At 40.6% G+C, this 23,119-nt stretch overlaps 1 protein-coding gene across 3 annotated transcripts in view; it reads left to right on the plus strand.

The window, feature by feature from the left end:
* Positions 1–3,148: 3,148 nt before the first annotated feature.
* Positions 3,149–23,119, plus strand: part of LOC135205841 (S-formylglutathione hydrolase-like) — an 83,732-nt gene continuing 63,761 nt past the window's right edge. The window contains exon 1 of one of the 3 annotated variants that reach the window (XM_064237096.1): positions 3,149–3,256. The gene's annotated coding sequence lies outside the window, so the exon portion shown is untranslated. The remainder of the gene's footprint in view (positions 3,257–23,119) is intronic. The other 2 variants (XM_064237095.1, XM_064237098.1) reach the window with 2 other exon arrangements.

Consider the following 23,119-nt stretch of genomic DNA (forward strand, 5'->3'; position numbering starts at 1 on the left):
CATGATGAGAAAATGAACCTACAGAATAGATTTAGTTATATTATTTTCCTTAATGGAGAAATTAGAGAGAGGGAGCAGAAGTTATAAACGTGTGCTTGAAAGGGTGGGAGTGAAGGTTGGAGGGAAAAATGTTTGGGGAAGACGTGTGGAGGGCGGTGGCCACGGTGGAGGGGCGGGTTTCATCGTGCGTCTGGAGGCACAGTTCCAGTGTTACCAGATCACATCCAGCCCTTGTGGCTGAAATGTGTTTACTTATATGTGTGGCCGACTGTACAAGGTAGTAAGCATAGCACTGTCTGGCAACATTACATTATTTAGTATGAGCATCATTAATAGAACTATTTGCACTTTTGATAGACTCTCATGTAACCTTTATTCATGGTTCTTTTATTGTACTTACACTTCTACATTTTCATGGAAACTGTTAAGAAATTCTCCCTGAATATGAAAGCTGCACAACCTATACAAAAGCTCATGAATGGTTAATAGGGGAGAGACAGAGACAAAGAAATTGCTATGCAATGAGTTTCACTTTTTGGAAAAGTGCTTTCTCATAGACTGTATGGAGTGAATATCGTAGTAATTCCTGCTTTTACTTTATACTTATTGTAAGTATTAATAGTATGTGTATGACCATGAATTTCAGGTTGCTTGTTTTGTAGGAGGTACCAAAAAATATGAAATAAAATTAATGTACAGTGCACAAACCAGTGGACCAGGGGTAATTATGTGCTGTGTATATTATAGTCTGGTAGTTACCAATTTATGTACCTTATCAAAAGACATTACATATATGACTCGAGATACAAGAAAAAACTATTGGAAAGAATGTGAACATTCTTTTGGATTGTAAACAGAGATCTTGTTCTCATTTATAAATGAAAAGTTTCCAGTTCAAAGGAAGACATTAGACTACAGGTTTGCCCTGAATAATTTTGAACATACTGTCCTGTAAAAACAATTTTCTTGAATAATAAAACATTTTCTTTAATGTGCTTGTTACAGACTGTGGTAAGAGTTTATTGTCGACAAATATGTCGTTTGTTAATGCTGTACGTACTGTAATTGTAACAATAATCGTGGAACATAAAACAAAAATATTTTGTTGGAAATCTGATGCGGTGAAGCATAACTTGTCCAAGTCATTTTCGATATCTATTTGTACCTACTATACTAAATGTTTTTTGTTTTAAGGAATATTGAATTTCTATGTACTGCACTTTCCATGGTTTGTTCCAATAATTGAGTGATTTCTGTCTATGTATAGTGGTTCAAGATCCATGTGCATAATTTTTTCCACATAGTAAACATTTATTTAATGTGTTATATGAAAATTTTAGTTTCAGCACTTGCCAGGTGCCTATAGATTCACAACCACTATGTACGTAATTCTTTGTAATCAGTATTGTATTCAACACCTGTTCATTTTTCAGAAACTTAAATTATGTTAATAAAGTTTAATACATTTTGACAATGAGTATCATTGAGTGACTTGTTATTTTTTTATGACTGAGTTTCATTGGTAGTTGTCAATTTTTACGGATTATTTTTGTTTTGTTAGGGCCACTTAAGACTCTATATCATTACCAGCATTTTATCTTTCCATTTCTTAGTATTTTTAGGAAAGAATTGATGACCATTTTTATTATTACTATATTACAATCCTTAAAGCTCAAAATTGACCAACAGTCTTAGAAAAAATGGATGGAGACTTGTGAAGAGGTTTTTTGATAAATGTGTCAGACTTTAGAGAAAAAATGCTGAGAGAGATGCAACTACACAGGTATTTGTAGCTGTTGGTGAAATGCAAACGTACAAATAAAACAGTATGTGACACAAAAAGCTTGTAGTACACTTTGCTTTCAGATTTCAAAGATATCCTTTATGATAAACCCGCACATTTCTTATTCTTAAAGTCGGTCTTATCGCCTGTTTCCCCTGATATAGGAGAAAAATATTACATATTAACCATTTTTTGGATTTTTTTTTTTTTCGTCAGCTGTATGTACGGGACTAATCTTCGTCAGTCACTCCCATCACATCATCTTATTCTTGGAGTATCATATAGCGATATGTTTAGACAATTAATATGGTACACTCTGCAAAATAAGAAAAAGCAGGTACCATGAAACTGAAGAATACGTAGTACAAAACATTGCTCATTTGTAAAAATGTCAAAAAAAGACAGTCTTTAACAAAGCAGTATAAACACCATACAAACAAACAGTATAATTCAAAGAAAACTTTCAATTATTAACAAGAGATGACAAACTACATGTATAGCGCCTCAGCGGCGTGGTTGATATGGTGTTAACGGTCCACCTCGGTGGTGGCGGGTTCGATACTCGGCCATTCCATTGAGGAGTGAGAGGTGTGTATTTCTGGTGAATGTGGTGATAGAAGTTCACTCTCGACGTGGTTCGGAAGTCACGTAAAGCCGTTGGTCCCGTTGCTGAATAACCACTGGTTCCATGCAATGTAAAAGCACCATACAAACAAACAAACAAGCCATATGTAGTATACTTAAGTTATTCACACTTTTTTATTTTAATTTCAAGACCACAGTTATTCACACTTTCTGATTTTAATTTTAAGGGCACGAAATGATGCTTGGTGACAGTGCACAGAGTGTCAGAGCCCTAGTGATCTGTCATTTTCATTTAGTTGACCTACATTTATGTTATTTGCAGACATTATTTACCCTCCCATAATTTTGGCCTCAGGAGTCTGGCTTCTTATATAAGTGTAGGCTACACCCATGAGTGCTGCATCTTAGTACGGCTAATGAGGTATAACATTTAACTGTTTAAAGGTATTTATATAATATTTAACAGGTCCTAGAGTACACAAAGTGTCAGAGCCATAATGATCTGTCATTTTTTATTTAACTCATTATTTATATAATTTTCATGCATTATTTACCCTCACTCATCCCGACCTCTTACAAGTCATGCCCTTAAGTAGTGTATCGTAGTCTCGGCGATTAAAAGAAACGTTTGAATGACTTTAAAGATAAGGATATAATATTTAATACATTACAAAGATAATTAAGTAGGTAATATTACATTAATAAATCAAATATGTCCCCAAAGACAAAGGATACAAAGGTTAAAATACGAGAGACATTACACAATCTCTATCCTGAAGAGGGATATTCCGAGGTCGTCGGCTACCAGACAGTCTCTAACCAGAGCCACCAAACGTCAACAAACCGCCGAACTGATAAGACCTCTTGTTGCCAAGTGCTTCGCCATCGGTAATATTTTTCGTGATTTTACCCGCCCAGAGTTCATATTTGCCGTGATTTTTATTCTGGATAGGAAGACATGTTTTTATTTCGTATATTTTTGGAAGAGATACGAGGTGTCATGGCGGTTTTGAGTGATATTTAGGGGTATTAGTATAGCTGCCTAGGTAGTAGGGTAGGCCGGGTGGTTTGGACGCCCATGTGACGGTTTTTGGGCGTTTAGTTAGGGCGTTGCTTACCGCTATGGGATAATGGGCTGGAACCATGTTTAGGTTTATTTAATGGAGGCTCTATTTTGGTAGAACTGAGTATGACCCCCCCCCCCCCCCCACCAGGGTATAGGCTAGTTAGGGCGTTGCTTACTGCTATGGCATAGCTCGTGGGTGGTATGGAACCATGTTTAGGTCAGGTAATGGAAGCTCTATGGGTCATGAAACCAGGTTACGAATCCTTTGGGGATGAACATAAAACAGATGAACGGTAATTTTAAAGAATAACTCCGCATGGACTGCAAGGAATGTAACCGCAAATACGACATCCACTTGTGATTGGGGCGTCCAATGTATTTTGCCGTGTTTAGTACTTCCCCCTCTGGGTTAATTATAGGGTAAATCACCACGGCAGGCCACCTACATTCAACGCTTGCCACTCTCCGAAAAAGTACATTATAACGCGTCCTGACACCGGAGATGGGCATCAGTCGCGACTTGTTGTTGGTGAGAAACGGAGCTAAAGACCTCTACTCTCCTTTTGAAGTAAGTATTTTTTCCAAAGTTAGAAATTAAGGCCAAATTTTAAGATTTAAACTGAGGGTAGTGAAAAGGGTGGCTACGGCAGTGGGAATCTCACCAAAACGCTTTAGAAATTTTTACTAACAACTAAAAATGTTTCGAAGATTGACGCCATCTTGATGTTTACGGAGTCGCTTGTGTCAACAAACTTCCCATTTCCTGTGCTAAATCTGCACACCACTTGTACCCATAGACGCTGGGGCACTTTCATCACAACAATCGTAAACCAACCTCTTACCAGCACTTATTCAAGGGGACTACGGCATTCTTTGCGGCATTTTGCGCTCTTCAATTGTTTATCAGTGTTGTCAATTGGTATGTGTTTACCCTCCAAACTAGGTATAAGACTTACACAAAACCGGGGAAATAAGTGAAATTAGCGTATCTATTTGTATTATATAGGGTAGAACATCACAGCAGGCCAAGCAGGCCACCTACAATCAATGCAAGCCACCCTCCGAAAAAGTACATTATAACGCGTCCTGACACCCGAGATGGGCATCAGTCGCGACTTGTTGTTGGTGAGAAACGGAGCTAAAGACCTCTACTCTCCTTTCGTAGTAAATATTTTCTCCAAAGTTAGAAATTAAGGCCAAATTTTAAGATTTAAACAGAGGGTACTGAAAATGGCGCCCACGGCAGTGGAAATCTCACCAAAACGCTTTAGAAATTTTTACTTACAACTAAAAATGTTTCGAAGATTGACGCCATCTCGATGTTTACGGAGTCGCTTGTGTCAACAAACTTTCCATTTCCTGTGATAAATCCGCACACCACTTGTACCCACAGACGCTGGAGCACGTTTTATCACAACAATCGAACACAGATTTCTCACAACAACAAGCCAGGCGTAAACAGCTGTTTGGGTAGAAGATGACGAGAAGCGTGCTCTTGGCTAATTTTTAAATAAGTAGTAAAACATCAATATTTTACATATTTATGATGATTAATTTGAAAATATTCGTTATTGAAAAAGTAACTCGACTCTGACTCAAATTTAAGTAATTATTTTTCTGAATTAGAACGTTCTTTCAAGTTCTGTATTATGACGTCACGACATCTTGACTTTCGTACCTATTGTAAATAATTGCTATACTCAACTGTCATTGCAGAACAGTTTACCAGTTATTCATGCAGATTGTTATCAGCTATACATGTAATTGTTATAATCGTAATGCGCATATATATCTTTATTATTCACTTTTTGGATATATGAAGATGTTTTACTGCTGGATTATCGCCGTAGTGTGACGCAATCGTTTTCGGTCCATGGCCTCTGTCTGTTTTCGCACCATAAGAAATTATGGGGCCGAATTTGCAATGACCAGAAAGTCGTTAAAAGAGGAAAGTTAGCATTGAGGGGCATATGTTTTGACTGAGAAAAATACAAATTTATTCAATAGCTAGCTTTGTAAAAAATACTTGGTTATAAAAACTTGATTGACAACTAAGCAGCATGTCTACTATGGGTTTCAGAGACAGTGCAAGCACGTTTTTGGGCAATACCTATTTCTGTAACGAACACTCTTAACAGAACGAGATTTTGCTATAGTGCATTACACCCAGTGCCGTAATTTATAAGGGTATCGTGAATCACTAATCGTAAAGAATAACGACACTTGTCCTTGTACCAAGAGACAAAAACTCCATTATGCAGAAATGGATACGAACACGCGTATAAAGCTCCACTACCCTCTCCCCAACCCCCAACCCCTCCACCGCCATCCCTTTTTTCTTCTTCGTTCCTCCGCCTTCTTTTCTTCTCTCTCTCTCTCTCTCTCTTATTCCCTTTCTCTCTCTCTCTCTCCTCTTCCTCTCTCTCTCCTCTCTCTCTCTATCTCTCTCTCTCTCTCTCTCTCTCTCTCTGTTGCCATTCGGTATGTGTTGACCCTCCAAACTGGGTATAAGACTACACACAAAACGTTGAAATTGGTGAAATTAGGCTATGTATTGGAAGTATATATACATAAATATTAAAGCAATTTTATCATTATTACATTACTATGACAACTAGAATTCATGGAAACAGTTTATAACCGGTTAAGCGTCACCCACGTAATAATACGTTTACCGCGATCTACTCGGTAGCGCCTTCAACGGGATATTACGTTCAAGACTTTAACTGTGCTTGTCAAGCCGTCAGCCCCGTAATAATGCGTTTACTCGTATAGAAAGTGTAGGAACTCATTTGGTAACACACTCAGCACATGGGAAACTTATTTCCAGCCTGGCAACTCTTTCCTGGTGGTCGCTTATGCTAGAAACTGCCTGTCCCTGTTGGTTTTCTTTCAATACGCTTCGGGCGTATTGAATGTCCCAAAGAGGAGGCATATTTCTTCAGGTGAGATCAATCAAATACTAGATGAGGAGTGTGATATTGATAACCTATTTGATGATGAGAGCTCTAGTTCTGAATCCTCCAGTGATGATACAAACTTTTCTTCCAATTGCGGGAGTGAAGATGACTTTTCTTTGCCGAGTGACTGGACTCCGAGAGAGAGAGAGAGAGGAGAGAAGAGAGAGAGAGACGAGAGAGAGAGAGAGAGAGAGAGAGAGAATTTCCTACAGTTAATTACAGTATGAATAACAAGCATAAAAATCAATATTAACTTTGAAAAAACTATCATCAGTGCTATGATCGCTGATTACAAAAAAAGCGTGACGGTACGTTAGCAGCGAGCTCATCAGGGGCGGCGGACGCTTAACAGGGATGATAATGGAACGGCGTTAGTGTGAAGCCTCCACTAATGGTGGCAACGATGATTTTGCCCATTCTTAGCATGACAAACATTCAAAGCAATGCAAATACATTAAAGGTTACATTTATTTCTGGCATACGATATTAAAGAAATTCAAAATACAATAAAGACTGAAATCAATGAAAAGTGCTAGCAAAAACAAAAAAAGCAAAAAAAAAAAAAAACGTAGTCGTTCCTCTGCACTTTTCCGTATTCGTTCCTCTATGGTTTTCGGCAGCCAGATGTACGAAAACGTTAGAAACATTTGATTGTATCTACTTTAGAAATATCTGTAATTTTTCGGGTAATTTGGTTGCAAAAAGGGATAATATACATGAATTAAATCAAAATTTTTAAATAACAAAGTAAATTTAAACTAAATAACGAGTAAAGTAAACAGTTTAGGGAATAAAACTTTTGCAGTTTCGTCGTCTGTCGTCGTCTGCTGTTCGAAATTGTGTTTATGGCGCGCGCTTAGAAACAGGAACAGCAACGGGTTTAAAGTGCAATGTGGAGTGAACTGAGACCAAAATGTGTATAATACCAATCAAATAAGCACTGTGGAGTTTCAGTTGTGATGGCAGTAAGGATAAAAACCGCGATTACAAGGTAAGAATGAGTTCAGTTCCAACCATAACCCCGGGTCTGGGGAATAACAAGTTTTCATACTTTTCACTCAATTATAGGCAACAAAATGTTGTTTTATTGTGCTGATTACAACTGCAATCTTGAGTAAGATCAATAAACGTTACATACATACGCTAACATTGTTCAAATGAGTGCTGGGAAGGCTGGGGAAAGATGGTGGCCGTCACTGATGAGAACCGTCCATGCAAAACGTAGCCGCCATATTGGATTTCAAAACTGCCTTGAAAACATATTTTACGAAGAGCTCACATGCTTATTTTAGTTCGTATGGGGCTTTCATATATCACAATATGTTGACGAAACTTCAGTCTTTTAAATGGTATGCTTAGAGTTGCAATTGTATTCATGTTTCACCAATTAAATATCGAGTGAATAAGACCCGTCTACCGTGATGAGGGTTGGCCTGTCGTGATGTTTCCCCCTACCCTATACGTACATATTACAGCAATTTTATCATTACTGCATTACTATGACAACTAGAATTCATCGAAACAGTTTGTAAATGCATCGGCGTATGTGTGACGCTCCACTAGATTGGCAACGATGAGTCATTTTTCCTCACGTCGTCCGCTTGTAAGTATACATCCGAAACATTTGTAATTTTGGGGGGTTAATTTGGTTGCAAAAAAGGGATAATAGACATGAATTAAATAAACATTTTGAAGTAAAGTTAAACTAAATATTGAGTAAAGTAAACAATTAAGGGAATAAAGCTTTGCATCTCATAATCAGTGTTGTCGTCTGCTGCTCGTAACTGTGTTTGAGGAGTGAGTGCTTAGGAACCAGGAACCACAGCATGGTTCAAGTGCACTGTGGAGTGAATTAAGACCAAAATGTGTATAATTACAATCAAATAAGCACTGTGGAGTTTCAGTTGTGATGGCAGTAAGGATAAAAACCACCGATTACAAGGTAAGAATGAATTCAGTTCCAACCATAACCCCGGGAATAACAAGTTTCATACTTTCACTAATATAGGCAAACAAAATGTTGTTTTATTGTGCTGATTACAACTGGCAATCTTGAGTAAGATCAATAAACGTTACATATATACGCTAACATTGTTCAAATGAGTGCTGGGAAGGCTGGGGAAAGATGGTGGCCGTCACTGATGAGAACCGTCCATGCAAAACGTAGCCGCCATATTGGATTTCAAAACTGCCTTGAAAACATATTTTACGAAGAGCTCACATGCTTATTTTAGTTCGTATGGGGCTTTCATATATCACATGTTGACGAACTTCAGTCTTTTAAATGGTATGCTTAGAGTTGCAATTGTATTCTTGTTTCACCAATTAAATATCGAGTGAATAAGACCCGTCCACCGTGATGAGGGTTGGCCTGCCGTGGTGTTCTACCCTAACTCCGCACGGACTGCAAGGAATGTAACCGCGAATGCGACATCCACTTGTGATTGGGGCGTCCAATGTATTTCGCTGTGTTTAGCACTGCCCCCTCGGGGTTAATTATAGTCGACCGCCTAAAAATAATGGTAAATTCTTAATAAGCAACCCAAATACTATAGGAAACTGTAATTTCCAAAGAAATGACTTATGTAGAGTTGTTATTAAGATTTACCCAGATGAACTTATGACAGTAAATATAAGAAAAAAAAAATAAATAACCATAATCGCAAACATAAGTGGTTAATATTCCGGTTGCCAGCTGGTGGGAACGAGGCTGCTGTGGTAGCCTAGAAGTCCTCATTTTAATCCCGTATGGTAAACGACCAAAAGGCGACATAGTGGCCACCTCTCTCGGAATGCAACCACTTCTCTAAAAAGAGCTTGAATTATCCTGTTATCTTGTCATTTAGGAGAAAACACTTTGAGAGGAATGTACAGGTCTCCATGTGCTGCTTGGATGTACCACAACTCTTGACTGATACTCATGGTAGCGAATTCAAGTACTTTTTCGGGAAGGTGGCTGTATTCCGGGATTGGAGGACGATATTACGCCATTCTGTCATTTACTCTAATATTCCAGTCACAAACCGGTGGGAACGAGTGGTAGCCTAGAAATCTTCATTTTAATCCTGTCTTGGTAGGTCTTTAGTATTAGTGGCATGGCAGGTATATGTTTGGGAATTGACTCTATCAATAGTATTTTGTTGTTTAGGAGATTTTAATGTTATTTTTTGTTGGTCGACTGTTATTAACCAGTAATTTACCTTAGAACTATCCTACGTTAAGGGGGGACTCAACAGGAATGCGGGGTTTAGGGTGTGGTAAAATTCTAATCTACTGTAATAACCTGTACCCTGTACTTTATTAGGATTATATGTTTGCTATAGGCTCCGTATATACAACTGTTACCCTACGCCAGGCTGATCTTGGTGGAAGATTGCTGAATTGCAGTCTATACATTGAGCCTAACTTTTTGGCTGCCTTAGCCTCGGCTACCTAGTCTGCATAGCCAACATAGGATGTAGCCTGTAGCCTATATTGCAGGTTCTAACTAATACTATATAAATAAATTACTTTTTGGGGTCACCCATGCTTTAGTAGGCGTTGGGCTGGGTAATTGCATTTGATTTTGTTGTACAATGTGATAGGATATGGCAGGGTTTTGGCTTAATGGTCCAACAAGACTGTCAAACAGGTATTTCACTGATTTGCTCAAAACTGATAGCTTGCTCCTCGATGAAACCATGGTTGAAAATGTATTCTTTATCTGGGGAGCTAACTTAAGTACAGTTTGAAATGCCAGACTTATGAGTTATCAGAGAATTCTGTGTTTTTGGTGTTGAGAGGTTAGGATAGGATCTGGGCTTGCTTATTCATAAGGCTGTTGTGCAGTTGAACATACAAGTCAGGCTGACGTGTGTATGAAATAGCAAACTTTAAACATAAGGGAAACTTGTCTCTAATCTGCTAGATGACTCTACATTTCTTTATGTTTTTTTAGACAAAATTCCTAAAATAAAGCAGGAAAGGAGTAAAAAATGTTTGCTTGCACTGTACTAAATGCCCCAAAGTTCTGCCTCTGAACATTCTCAAAACTTCATCCAACAGAAAATGTCGAATTTTGGAAATGAATCAATTAAAGAAATGTCCCTCTTGATGATATTGTACTCAACCAAATATCAAATGTTTCACTTATATAACTTACCCGGTGGTTACATATAGCTGTCGTCTCCTGACGTCACGGCAGAATTTGAAATTCGCGGTAGCGCTAATGGTTTGACAGGTGATCCCTCTACTCCCGCCCTCTACCGGGTACCGGGAACCATTCCAACAATAAATCAGAAGTTTCCTGCCGTCGGTACCGGTAACACCGGTTCCTCTGCTGGTTGAATTTGGATTTGATCATCTTGGTTTTCTCCTTTTGGTGATGTACCTTGAGTTTACTGATCTTTTTGCTAGCGCAATAGTTATTTTGGTTTGTTTTGTATTGTTGTCCTTTTTAGGAATTATTTTGAATTCTTCACGATGTCTGACACCGGCTCTGTTCAGTATAGGGTGTGTAGTAGTGGGTGTAAGACTAGACTTCTTAAAGCTTCACTGGATCCTCATTCTACTTGTGTTAGTTGTAGGGGACGTGAATGTTCTTTTGAGAATACGTGTGAAGAATGTAAGTCTCTAACATCTCAGGAGTGGAAGGCACTGGGAAAGTATATGAGAAAGTTAGAAAAAGATAGAATCAGAAAGGCTTCACAGAGATCTTCTTCTAAGTCAGTGAGTAGCCAGGATATTCCTCTGAATTCTGGTTTAATCCTGTTCCTATTAACCCCGTAGTGGTTGCTCCTGCCCCTCGAATCGTATCTCCCGATCCCGAATCCCGTGTCAGTATTACGAGCCGATATGGACTCGAAATTTGTCTCTTTCCTCACCACTATGCAGAAAATGGTGAGACAGTGCAAGAAGTGGTAGTTAAGTGTGATAATTACTTAGTGCAAAGTGTAGTGGAGGAGGTGGTTGTTCGGCCCGTTCGTTCTCCTAGGTCTAGGCCCCCTGTCAAACTCCCCAGATCCTGGGAGGAGCATGCCTACCAAATCGAAGGGATGCGAGCGGGATCTGCTCCCCGAGCAGCCGCCCCCTCAAGCAATCCTGTAGCCGTATCCCAGGATGCTGTCGCTCACCATTGGAAAGGTGTTGCGAGGAAGTGTCGTCAAGCGACTCTAGTTCAGATGTTTCCTCTTATAGAGGTTGGCGTAATAAGACTTCTAGACCGCTGAAAAAAAGGTTCTCGCGATGTTTCGCCTGCTGCGGTTCCCAAGAAGGTGGCGGCTGCCGAACCTTCTTGTAGTTTTTGGGAGGAGCCTGAAGCTTTTCTCCGGCGGTTTCGATTTATCGCCCTTCTCTCATAGAAGTGGAGAAGCCGAAACACGCACACTCCTTCAAAGCCTTCTCCAGAGCCTCCTCAAGCGATAACTCCTGCGGCTCCAGACGTGTTTGTGGATCATCCTTCTATGCCTCCCGCGCCTTCTACGTCGGTGGATCCTCAACCTTCGGTGTTTGAACAGATGAATGCCAAGTTAGGCAGTATCTTGGAGCTTTTTGGCAAGTCACTTTCGTCCCCGAATGCGCTCCCGACCGCCTTACATCTTCCGCAGGCTCCTTTTCAGTCGCCTCTTCAGGCTCAGACTCTCCATGTGACTCCTCTTCAGGCGCCTGGTCAGACTCCTTTCCTGACTCCGTCTATGGCGCCACGTCAGGCTGTCGCTCGAGCGCCAGCTCAGCCGCCAACGCAGCCGCCCGGATTCGTCTCAGTACAGGCTCAGACGTCTTCTCCTGCTTTCTCACACCCTCCTCGGACGCATCAGGGTGTGACTTCGCCGAACAGGATTCCTCTTCCGATGGAATGTTCGCCAGTTTCGTCGAAGGAAGCTTCGGATTTGGAGGAAGAAGGAGAAGTACTAACAGAAAAAGACAAGCATTTGTCGGGGTATAAACTCCTTTTACGATCCTTCGTTGACAACTTTGGAGATTCTTTTGCGCCTTCCGTTCCAGTTTCTCCTAGTTCGCAGTGGAAAAAGGACAGTAAGCCTGACTCCTCGTCCTCGTTCACGCGTCTCGTCCTCTCGATTTCGGGTAAGAAAGCTATCAAGAAAGTTAACGCTTGACTTTTGGAGAAGAGGGAACAGGGGAAAAATGTTTTTTGTCTTCCCCCTTCGAGACTTTCGTCAAGGAGCCGTGTCTGGTATGACACTGGAGAAGTTTTTTCCCTGGGTGTGACTGCCTCCCGCATCAGGGAGACTTTTCTAGTCTCGTGGACTCTTCCCGCAGAGCAGCCCTTAATACTGCTAAGATTTTCTTTTCAACAATTGAACTGGAGCATCTTTGCAAGAGTGTTTTCCGTGTTTTTGAAGTTGTTAGCTTCCTGGATTGGGCCATTGCTTCGCTAGCCAGGAAAGTCAAGTCATTTGGACTTTTGGAGGAGCAGTTGAAGGATTTTGCCTCGGTACTGGATTGTATCGATAAAGGCATCTGTGATGGAGCTTCGGAGCTCGCTGCCTTTTTCGCCTCTGGAGTGTTGAAGAAGAGACAGCTTTGGTGCTCCTTCTTGTCGAAAGGGGTCTCATCGAACCAGAAGTCTGCCTTGCTCTTCTCTTGTTTGGACAAGAAACACCTTTTTCCGCAAGAGATTGTGAGCGAGATCGCTCAATCTTTAACACAGAAAGCGACCCAGGATCTTTTATCACAGTCAGTGAAGAAGCCCAAGAAGATAGCTCCAGTTCTTTCTGCTTCTCGGAGTGCTCCCTCCACGGAAGCTCCTAAATCATTTCGAGGGAGAGCTCCCGTTCGATCTTTCTCCAGGTTTCGTGGGAGAGGTAGAGCCTCTTCTAAAACCACTCCCTCTTCCATCAAGAAGTAGGCCTGTAGTCCTCCACACAGCAGTAGGAGCCAGATTACACCTTTTCTCGCAGACCTGGTTTCATCTCTGAGCGGATCCTTGGACGGTCCAGGTTCCTGAAGGATGATACACCATTCCGTTCATCAAGCACCCCCCTCTCACAGAATTTCCTGTGAATTTGTCAGCTTACTCGGAGAACTCCAAAAAATTTGCTGCCCTCCATCAAGAAGTTCTCGCCTTACTGGCAAAGAGGGCTATAGAGTTAGTGGACTCTCCGCAGGAACCAGGATTTACAATCGCCTTTTCCTGGTAAAGAAGGCCACGGGGGGTTGGAGACCGGTGTTGGACGTCAGTGCCCTGAACGTCTTTGTCCTGAAGACGAAGTTTTCTATGGAAACGACCCAATCGGTATTAGCAGCGCTTCATCCTGGAGATTGGATGGTTTCCATAGACCTTCGGGACGCTATTTTCATATTCGATTCATTCAGAATCGAGAAGATTCCTGAGATTCGTGTTCCAGGGCCGCATTTATCAGTTCAGGGCCCTCTGCTTCGGCCTGTCGACAGCTCCACAAGTGTTCACAAGAGTTCTGTCGTCAGTAGCAGAGTGGCTTCATCTAGACGGGATACGAATATCCATGTATCTAGACGATTGGCTTTCTCAGGGCAAGGTCCAGACAGAAGTGTGTGGAGGACCTACAAAAGACTTTAAGGCTGACGGAAAGCCTAGGTTTGTTAGTAAACAAGGAAAAGTCATTTTCATACAATGAACTTACCTGTCAGATATATACATAGCTAAGACTCCGTCGTCCCCGACAGAAATTCAAATTTCGCGGCACACGCTGCAGGTAGGTCAGTGATATACCGTCCTGCCCTGGGTGGCAGGATTAGGAACCATTCCCATTTTCTATTCATATTTTTTCTGTCGCTTGGAATGTAAGCAAACGTTGCAGTTCCTACTGACTGATTTTGGATTTCATCGCCATCGATCTTCTGGGCTATCTTTTGCAGGGAAGTACTGGATCTTTGGTTCGGCATACGCATATAATTTGTTTAATAACTTTGGCTTCGAAAATTTCGAAGAATTGTTTACGTGTAACTACCGAACTTTTTGGTTAGACACTCACATAGTTTGCAAGAAGGAAAATTTTAATATTTATCATAATAACGTGTAGTAAATGTTAGAATGATTGAATTAACTTCGTTCTTGAGGAAGTAAGGAATAGAATAGTTACGCTTCCTTTAGAAGTTTTTATAGCTCTCGTACTAACGAGCAGTGAGCATTAACAATACTAGTAGTGTTGTATCCTCATCTCCTTCTTACTTCACAGATTCTTCAAATTCATATTGCAATTGAAGACAAGGAATGTAGCTCAAAATACAAAGCATATTGAAAGGTAAGAAGTGATTTTAGTGTTAGTGCAGTGGAGGGTGCGTTCTGATCGGCTCTGTTTCGCTCCCAGGCCTAGACCTCTTCCAAGCTCACATACCAGAGGAGAAGGAAAGTCGAAAGCCTTACGGAGGTTATGGAGAATCCCACCCGATCAGGCGTCCCCTCGGCAGGATCTGCAGAACGTCCCAGACTGCCAAGTTCGCCATTGGAAAGGCGTCCTAATTAGTAGAGGGTGCGTTCTGATCGGCTCTGTTTCGCTCCCAGGCCTAGACCTCTTCCAAGCTCACATACCCAGAGGAGAAGGAAAGTCGAAAGCCTTACGGAGGTTATGGAGAATCCCCACCGATCGGGCGTTTCCCTCGGCAGGATCTGTAAAACGTCCCAGACTGCCAGGGATAGCCATTGGAAAGGCATCCTTTTAAAAAGTGCGTCGTCTCTTCCGTTTCTTCATCTTACATCGAAAAGATGAAGAATGTACATGTTTGGGAGTTCGGACGATCTGGCTCGTTCTCTGAAAAAACTGAGAGAACACTGACTCGCTGAGCGAGAGGCTGAGAGCCAGCCAGCAAGCTAGCGAACGTTCCAACAGCCAGCAGCGAGCCGCGTTCAACAGACTAGTGCGAGCCGCGTTCCAACAGACTAGTGCGAGCCGCGTTCCAACAGACTAGCGCGAGCCTCGTTCATACAGATAAACGCGAGCCGCGTTCCAGCAACTGAGCGCGAGCCGCGTTCCAGAACTTTTTTCTTGGCGCAAGGCGCCTTCAAAGAGAAAACAGACGGCTAGACTGAGGAGCCTTATAGTAGAGTGGCAATCAGAAGGATGCTTCCATTGAACGTTTACTGCAAGAGGATCGTATAACAAGACTAGAGGCGCTCGGATCTATCAGGGCGCACGGGACCTTCCACGCAAGCGGAACGTTCCAGGAGCGAGTCTCCTTTCTAGCTGTGCGGAACATTTCCAGGCGCGCGGAAACTATCCAGACGCCAGGCGCTAGGCGCAAGGATCCAGACGGCAGGCGTCAGAAGATTCCAAAATCTTCATTTGAGAGAGAGGTCAGTCGCGAGACTCCTCTTTGAGTTTTTTAACTTGCAACTTTCCCTGGCAAATGTGCAAGATGTCGCACAGGCGGCCGTTGCTTTGTCAGAAGGATTCTGATACTAAGAAAGCCCCTTTTCATTATTCAGAAGACTCCTGTGTTAGGCAGTTCCTCTCAATGCGGACTCTCCTTCATCCATGCTCTTCCCTCGTTTTGAGGAGGCAAGAGCTTTGGGGAGTTTTTTCTTAATAAGAATCTCATCGACGTTTGGGTATGATGGCGGATAGGAAAATCTACTTCCTTCCGTAAACCCTAGTGATGAACAGGAATTCTGTCTCTTCCGCGATTTATGAGGAAATCACGAAGATTTAAAGAATTCCTGGATTAACTTCCTTCCTTAGGAATATATTGTCACAAGTACTATTCACTAGTTAATAAATATTGACTACAAGCTATGCAATAGCACTTTAAGGTTCTTTTAGTCTTTTAACTGTTGTAGACGAAGTGGTGATAAACAATTATATGAGCTTTTTAAAGTTTTAATTATAACATAGCAAATATATATAACATTTAATTATTTAATTGATAATAAAAGTGAATAAATGGAATAGTCACGTAAGTATAATGAATGTCAAACAAATATCAATAAGTAAGAACGGTGTTCATTTCATCAATAATAACGTTTGTAACAAATAGAAAAATGATTGCTATCTGATTTTACATTTTATATATAAATAAGCAGGTATCATATTAATAAAACAACCAAAAATACAGGGAAAAGATACCCGAGTACACTCGCGGATACTGCCCGTGCGGTTCGGTCACTATCCCTTGTGCATAAGGCCACAACCCTCAAACATGCTTTCGTGACTTCGACCGGCCAATAAACACTCTCTCTCGATCATAGCGACCAGTGCCATTTTGCGATTACCGTAACATTTACCACTAAACACCAAGCACCAATACTTCGGTGACGGTAAACAACACGCCGACGAAGAGCACTTTCAAGTAGGGCTGATGTATAAAATCCAAGGTGGCAGGGATCTCGACCTCTTCCGCACAACAGCACACGAATGCACTCCCGAGTTATTTCTGCTGATCCCCATTTCAGCTCTGAAGAGAGAAGAAACAGAACTAAACAACTGCCCAAAACCAAAATGTCAATTACCAATCTTCATTACGGTAACAAGAATTCGTTGGTAATTACAGTTGGGTCTTTAACTCGCCTTTAACTCTGAAATCCCTATATACATACAAACAGTACTTATTATGATGTAAATATAGTAACAACCTAAATACTAAACAAATATACAAACACACGGTGACAATACCTCCCCCCTTAAAAAAGAAAATAAAAATTTTCTGTACTTAACTTATTATATCAGTTTCACATCTGCTTAAATAATCAGCTCCAACATTCTCTGAACCCTTTATAACTCTATATTGAAGTGATATGGTTGTAGACTCAATGACCATCTCATTAATCTGGGATTTAATTCTCGAGCAGTCCGAAGATAAGCCAAGGGCTTGTGATCAGTCTCCAGAACGAAGGATCTTCCATACAAATAGACTGCGAAACTTCTGAAAATCCCCCAGACTATGGCAAGGCACTCCTCCACGGCAGCATCTTAGTTTCCCTCGGTGGTTAGCAATTTTTCTACTTTCATAAGCAATCGGACGCTTCACTCCATCCACTTCTTGCAGAAGTATGGCACCCAATCAAGCGTTCGAAGCTTCTGTACGTAATACGAATTCATCCTGCAAATCTGGAAGTAAAAGAATAGGTTCGGCAGCAATTTTGTTCTTAAGAGAAACAAACGCCCGGTCATGCATTTCCTCCCACAAAAGGTCATTAGGCTGATTTTTCTTGGTGAGATCTGTAAGACAGGACGCGATGGTAGAGTAATCTGGAATGAATTTGCGATAATAACCGCATAATCCTAAAAATGAACGTAATTCCTTCTTGGTCCTCGGATGTTTTGCACTAACTATTTTCTCCACTTTATTTTTAGTAGGCCACATTTTATTCTCGCCTACAACGTGTCCCAAATATTCAATTGAATATATGCCAAAGAAACATTTAGTAGGTTTAGCAGTTAGTCCAGATTTTTTTAGTATACGCAAAACTTCTTCCAAAAGATACAAATGCTCCTCCCAAGTTTTTGAATGAATTATCAGATCATCTAGGAAAAAACTCACACCCTCTAAATCTGCAAATAGACTTCTCATCATCTTATTGAAAGTGGCTGGGGCATTCACAAGTCCAAATGGGAGCACTTTAAACTGGTACTGTCCTAAATCTGTTTGAAATGCAGTATACTGTTTACTATCCTCATCCAGAGGAATTTGCCAATATCCGCGGGATAAATCCATCTTAGAGAAATATATACTTCCACTTAAGCTGGCAAATATCTGCTCTGGGTCACACATAGGTTCACTATGAAAAATAGTTAAGGCGTTCAGTCTTCTAAAGTCTAGACAAATTCGCTTTGAGTTATCAGGTTTCGAAACTACTACCATAGGGGCTGAATAAGGAGAACTTGAAGGCTCAATAATATCCAAAACTTTCATAGATTCTATTTCTGAATTCACATCTCTGCGCAAAGCATAGGGAATTTTGTAGGGTTTTACTTTAACAATTTCTTCTCTTACCAACCTGATTGGTGTTGATCACGTGAGTGCGCCCGGGAATCTCCGACATTACCTCTCTGTAGCGGCTAAGGAGAGCCTCCAGATTCTGCTTTTGATTTTCCTGCAATCCTTATCAGATTGGTTTGTTCCCAAGTAGGTGAAGGTCCAGTATCAGGCACTAGTAGGTGTGAGAAATCCTCCTGTGGATCCTCCTCAATCAATCCAATTGTACCTCCACTTTCTCGAACTTCTACAGAACTTTTATTCCTAGGAATGTAAGCTTTAAGCAAGTTAGCATGATAAAGTTTCCTTTTCCCATTTATTTGAATTTCATAATCCATCTTCCCTCTCACACCACAACAGGAAAAGGACCCTTCCACTGAAGTAACAATTTATTATTAGCCTTGGGTAATAGTAAGAGAACTTCACTGCCAATTTTAAATGTTCTATTTTTAGCCTTTTTATCATAAAAGAATTTATATTTTTTTTACCTTGCGACTTCTTCAATTCCTCTTGGGCCAACTTACAAGCTTCTCAATCTTTCTCGGAGGTTGAATGAATACATAATCGTAGTAGTTCTTACCTCTTCCTCATTTCTCTCCTATCCCACAAATCTCTCAGAATAGCTAAAGGGCCACGCACCGTTCTCCCATATAATAATTCAAAAGGAGAAAACCCCATGCTTGCTTGTGGAGACTCTCGGTATGCAAAGAGAACTGCCGGCAGGTATCTATCCCAAGTAGTAGGTTGTTCAGCACACATCTTTTTAATCATAGATTTCAACGTTCCATTGAACTTTTCAACTAGACCATTCGCCATCGCATGATAAGGGGTCGTAGGAAGATGCTTGATTGACAAAAGACCTCTAACTTCGTCCATCATCTGCGATGTAAATTGACTGCCTCTATCAGTCACCATTTCTTCAGGAATCCCGACTCTGGAAAAGAAACTCAACAAGGCATCAGCTACACGCTCAGTCTCGATAGACGGTAAGGCTATGGCTTCAGGGTATCTGGTTGCATAATCAACCATGGTCAGGATATATTTGTTACCAGAACTACTTCTTGGCAAAATAGGTCCTATCAAGTCAACAGCAACACGTTTAAAAGGAGTGTCAATGAGTGGTACCTCTCCCAAAGGTACCTTCCCAACTTTTCCTCTAGGATAAGTTTTCTGACAAATGTCACACGACTGACAGAATCTCTTTACTGCTGCCCCAATACCTGGCCAGTAAAATTCCTGCCTTATTCTACCTAAGGTCTTCTCAGCACCCAAATGACCTCCAAGTATTCCTTCATGTGCCATGCTCATCACGCCCTCTCGAAGCTTAAACGGTAATACTAGTGCTTGTGTTCAATACCTCTGTCTGAATATATTCTGAACAACAATCCTCTCCAAAACTGCCTTACCTTTTCCATCATCTTAGTAATAGCTCTACCAGTTCTTGCATCATCTCGCAGAGATCTAAGCTTGGATCCTCTTCTTGCTCTTTCTTGATTTCCTTTGAATCCATGTCCCAAGAAATCTTAGAGTCTGACGTTTTCAGCTTTTGGAATGTAGATTGAGATTTCTTTGCACCAGCTCTCGTTAATACAGCGCCGGATGTGGGTTCCTCCAACCTTGTTGCTCCAGGGATGTTGCCTATAATGATATCATAAAGAGGGTCCTCCATGCACACAGCAAGGGTAGTACCCGTGAAAAATGGCGATTGAATGTAAATTCAGCCAAAGGATAAGTTTCTACAAGATTCTTGTTCATATATCGAATCCTACTGCTCTTACCAGTAAAATGTTCAACAGGCACCAAGTCTTTTCTGGCTACGACAGTGTACAACCAGTGTCCCTCAAAACTTTCACTGGGTTCCCGTATAAAATACCCTCCTCGACAGGCATATCAGAAGCAACACTTGCCAACTCAGTGTGATCATTTCAAACACTTCTTTATTTATATCCACAACAGGATCTTTAAAATTTCCTTTACGGCCCTTTCTGGTCCAATAAACAACTTCTCCTGCTGCAGCATGACCATTTTTTTCTTGGATCCCTTTGCATATTTCTAGACAATTGAAGCCTTATGACCCACTTGTCCACATTTATAACACTTAATAGAGGGTGGACATCGAATGGGTTTAGCAGTCTGCTCAGGATGCGCTCCCCGGATAAGTCAACTCTGTCACTACGTACTGTAGAAAAAATATCTAGAATTATGAAATAAACCTCCATGAGCTTGAACATAACTTTCAGCTAATTCAATCATTCTGTTTAAGCGATTAATGGTAATCGCTCTCTCAGATGTACCTGCAACTGCCTGCCACAACTCTGCAAAAATTGCTCAATAAGAAATAAATCAGTTAAGCCTTCACATGTCATTTCACACTTTGACATTTCAATCCACCTCTTCAAGAGATGTCTTAATCTAGACACAAACTGTTCAACTAATTCATTCTTCTGAGGTTTAACTGACCGAAACTTTACTCTGAAACCTTCCTCAGTACAATCAAATCTTTTCATAAGTGATTCAGAAACCTTATTATAATCCAAAGCATCCTCAGGTGAAAGTCTAACGTAAACTTCCAAGCTGCACCCTTTAAATGTGAACTTAGAATTATAGCCCAATCCCCTTTAGGGCCACTTGGCTGCACTAGCAAGAACTTCAAACCTCCTAAGATAGTATCAATATCATCTTTGTTTTCATCAAAATCAGGAATAGAAGGACCTTTAACTTTTACTCTTACCTGGTTACCTTCAGCGTCGGAACCTTCGGTATTAACTGGCGAGTCCTTTATTTCTGCTTTTTAGTTTCAATTTCTCAATCTCCTGTTTTTGCAAAGATTCTTGCATATCATACAAACGAATCTCATGAGCTCTATCTCTCTCACTTTTTTCACGGTCATATTCACGCTCCTTTTCTTTCTCCTGGCGTTCCCTTTCTCTTTCCTCACGAGCAGCTTCTAGTTTTTTCACGTTCTAATTCTCGTTCTTATTTCTATCCCTTAAAGCACTTTGTTCATCACTTACAAATCTTCTAAGGTCTTCGCCTTCATAACCAAGCTCTTTGCCGAGAGCTGTTAATTCCGCGATGGAAGACATAATACGACTGACTTTCAGATTACTCAATTTTAACACTATTTATCTTTTTAAACCACTGCCTACGTCCTTTCACGGTCGCCAGATGTCACAAGTACTATTCACTAGTTAATAAATATTAACTGCAAGCTATGCAATAGCACTTTAAGGTTCTTTTAGTCTTTTAACTGTGTAGACGAAGTGGTGATAAACAATTATATGAGCTTTTTAAAGTTTTAATTATAACATAGCAAATATATATAACATTTAATTATTTAATTGATAATAAAAGTGAATAAATGGAATAGTCACGTAAGTATAATCGAATGTCAAACAAATATCAATAAGTAAGAACGGTGTTCATTTCATCAATAATAACGTTTGTAACAAATAGAAAAATGATTGCTATCTGATTTTACATTTTATATATAAATAAGCAATAGGTATCATATTTAATAACAACCAAAATACAGGGAAAAGATACCGAGTACACTCGCGGATACTGCCGTGCGGTCGGTCACTTATCCCTTGTGCATAAGGCCACAACCCTCAAACATGCTTTCGTGACTTCGACCGGCCAATAAACACTCTCTCTCTCGATCATAGCGACCAGTGCCCATTTTGCGATTACCGTAACATTTACCACTAAACACCAAGCACCAATACTTCGGTGACGGTAAACAACCAACGCCGACGAAGAGCACTTTCAAGTAGGGCTGATGTATAAAATCCAAGGTGGCAGGGATCTCGACCTCTTCCGCACAACAGCACCACGAATGCACTCCCGAGTTATTTCTGCTGATCCCCATTTCAGCTCTGAAGAGAGAGAAACAGTAACTAAACAACTGCCCAAAACAAAATGTCAATTACCAATCTTCATTACGGTAACAAGAATTCGTTGGTAATTACAGTTGGGTCTTTAACTCGGCTTTAACTCTGAAATCCCTATATACATACAAACAGTACTTATTATGATGTAAATATAGTAACAACCTAAATACTAAACAAATATACAAACACACGGTGACATATATATACTCTTTCTATCGTTCTATTAACGAAAAGAACGAAGATAGTAGAAGGTAGTAGAGTTTCTGCTGTGTGAGAATACGATACGGTCAAATCTTAAACACATACCGTAGTTACTTCTTTTCTGTGCAACTCAATTACCAGTATCCTTCTACGACTTTCCTAGGAAGGACTACGCTTAAAGGGATTGTTAAGACAACACCTACTTAGCTTCTAGATTTATCGAAGTCTTGTTTCGCTTAAATATGCTTTAATAAGAACTTCCTGAAGTTCGATAATAATTTTATAAAATTCCTTTATTAAATGGAGTAGCTGGCAACTTTGGAAGAGTAAGGCCAGACGGCTAACGGGGACTGCTTTCGCTGAGAGCCTGAGACCAACGCAGTACGCCAGTTACTGTCAGTACCATGTAGTGTAGTCATGAGCGGTCGGGTGTATCTCTCTCTCCTGCGTGATGGAATAAACTATCGTATCTCTCCCCTACAATCGCGGTCTAACCTCGGATGAGGGGATAGTTAAGCTAACATAAATAGAATATTGTATGCCTTTTGCTAAGAAGCTTTCAATAAGAGAGATAGTACCTTCTTTCAATGCTGTTTACCGTAGGTAACATTATTAAAGGATTCTATCGCAGCAGAACATTATATTATATAATGCTCTCAGGCTTACGAAAGCATAGTTTGTTCATGAAACTTACCTGTCAGATATATATATAGCTGTATTTTCTGAAGTCCGACAGAATTTT

Source organism: Macrobrachium nipponense, chromosome 24 (assembly GCF_015104395.2).
Source record: "Macrobrachium nipponense isolate FS-2020 chromosome 24, ASM1510439v2, whole genome shotgun sequence".
In the NCBI taxonomy this organism is placed as follows: Eukaryota; Metazoa; Arthropoda; class Malacostraca; order Decapoda; family Palaemonidae; genus Macrobrachium; species Macrobrachium nipponense.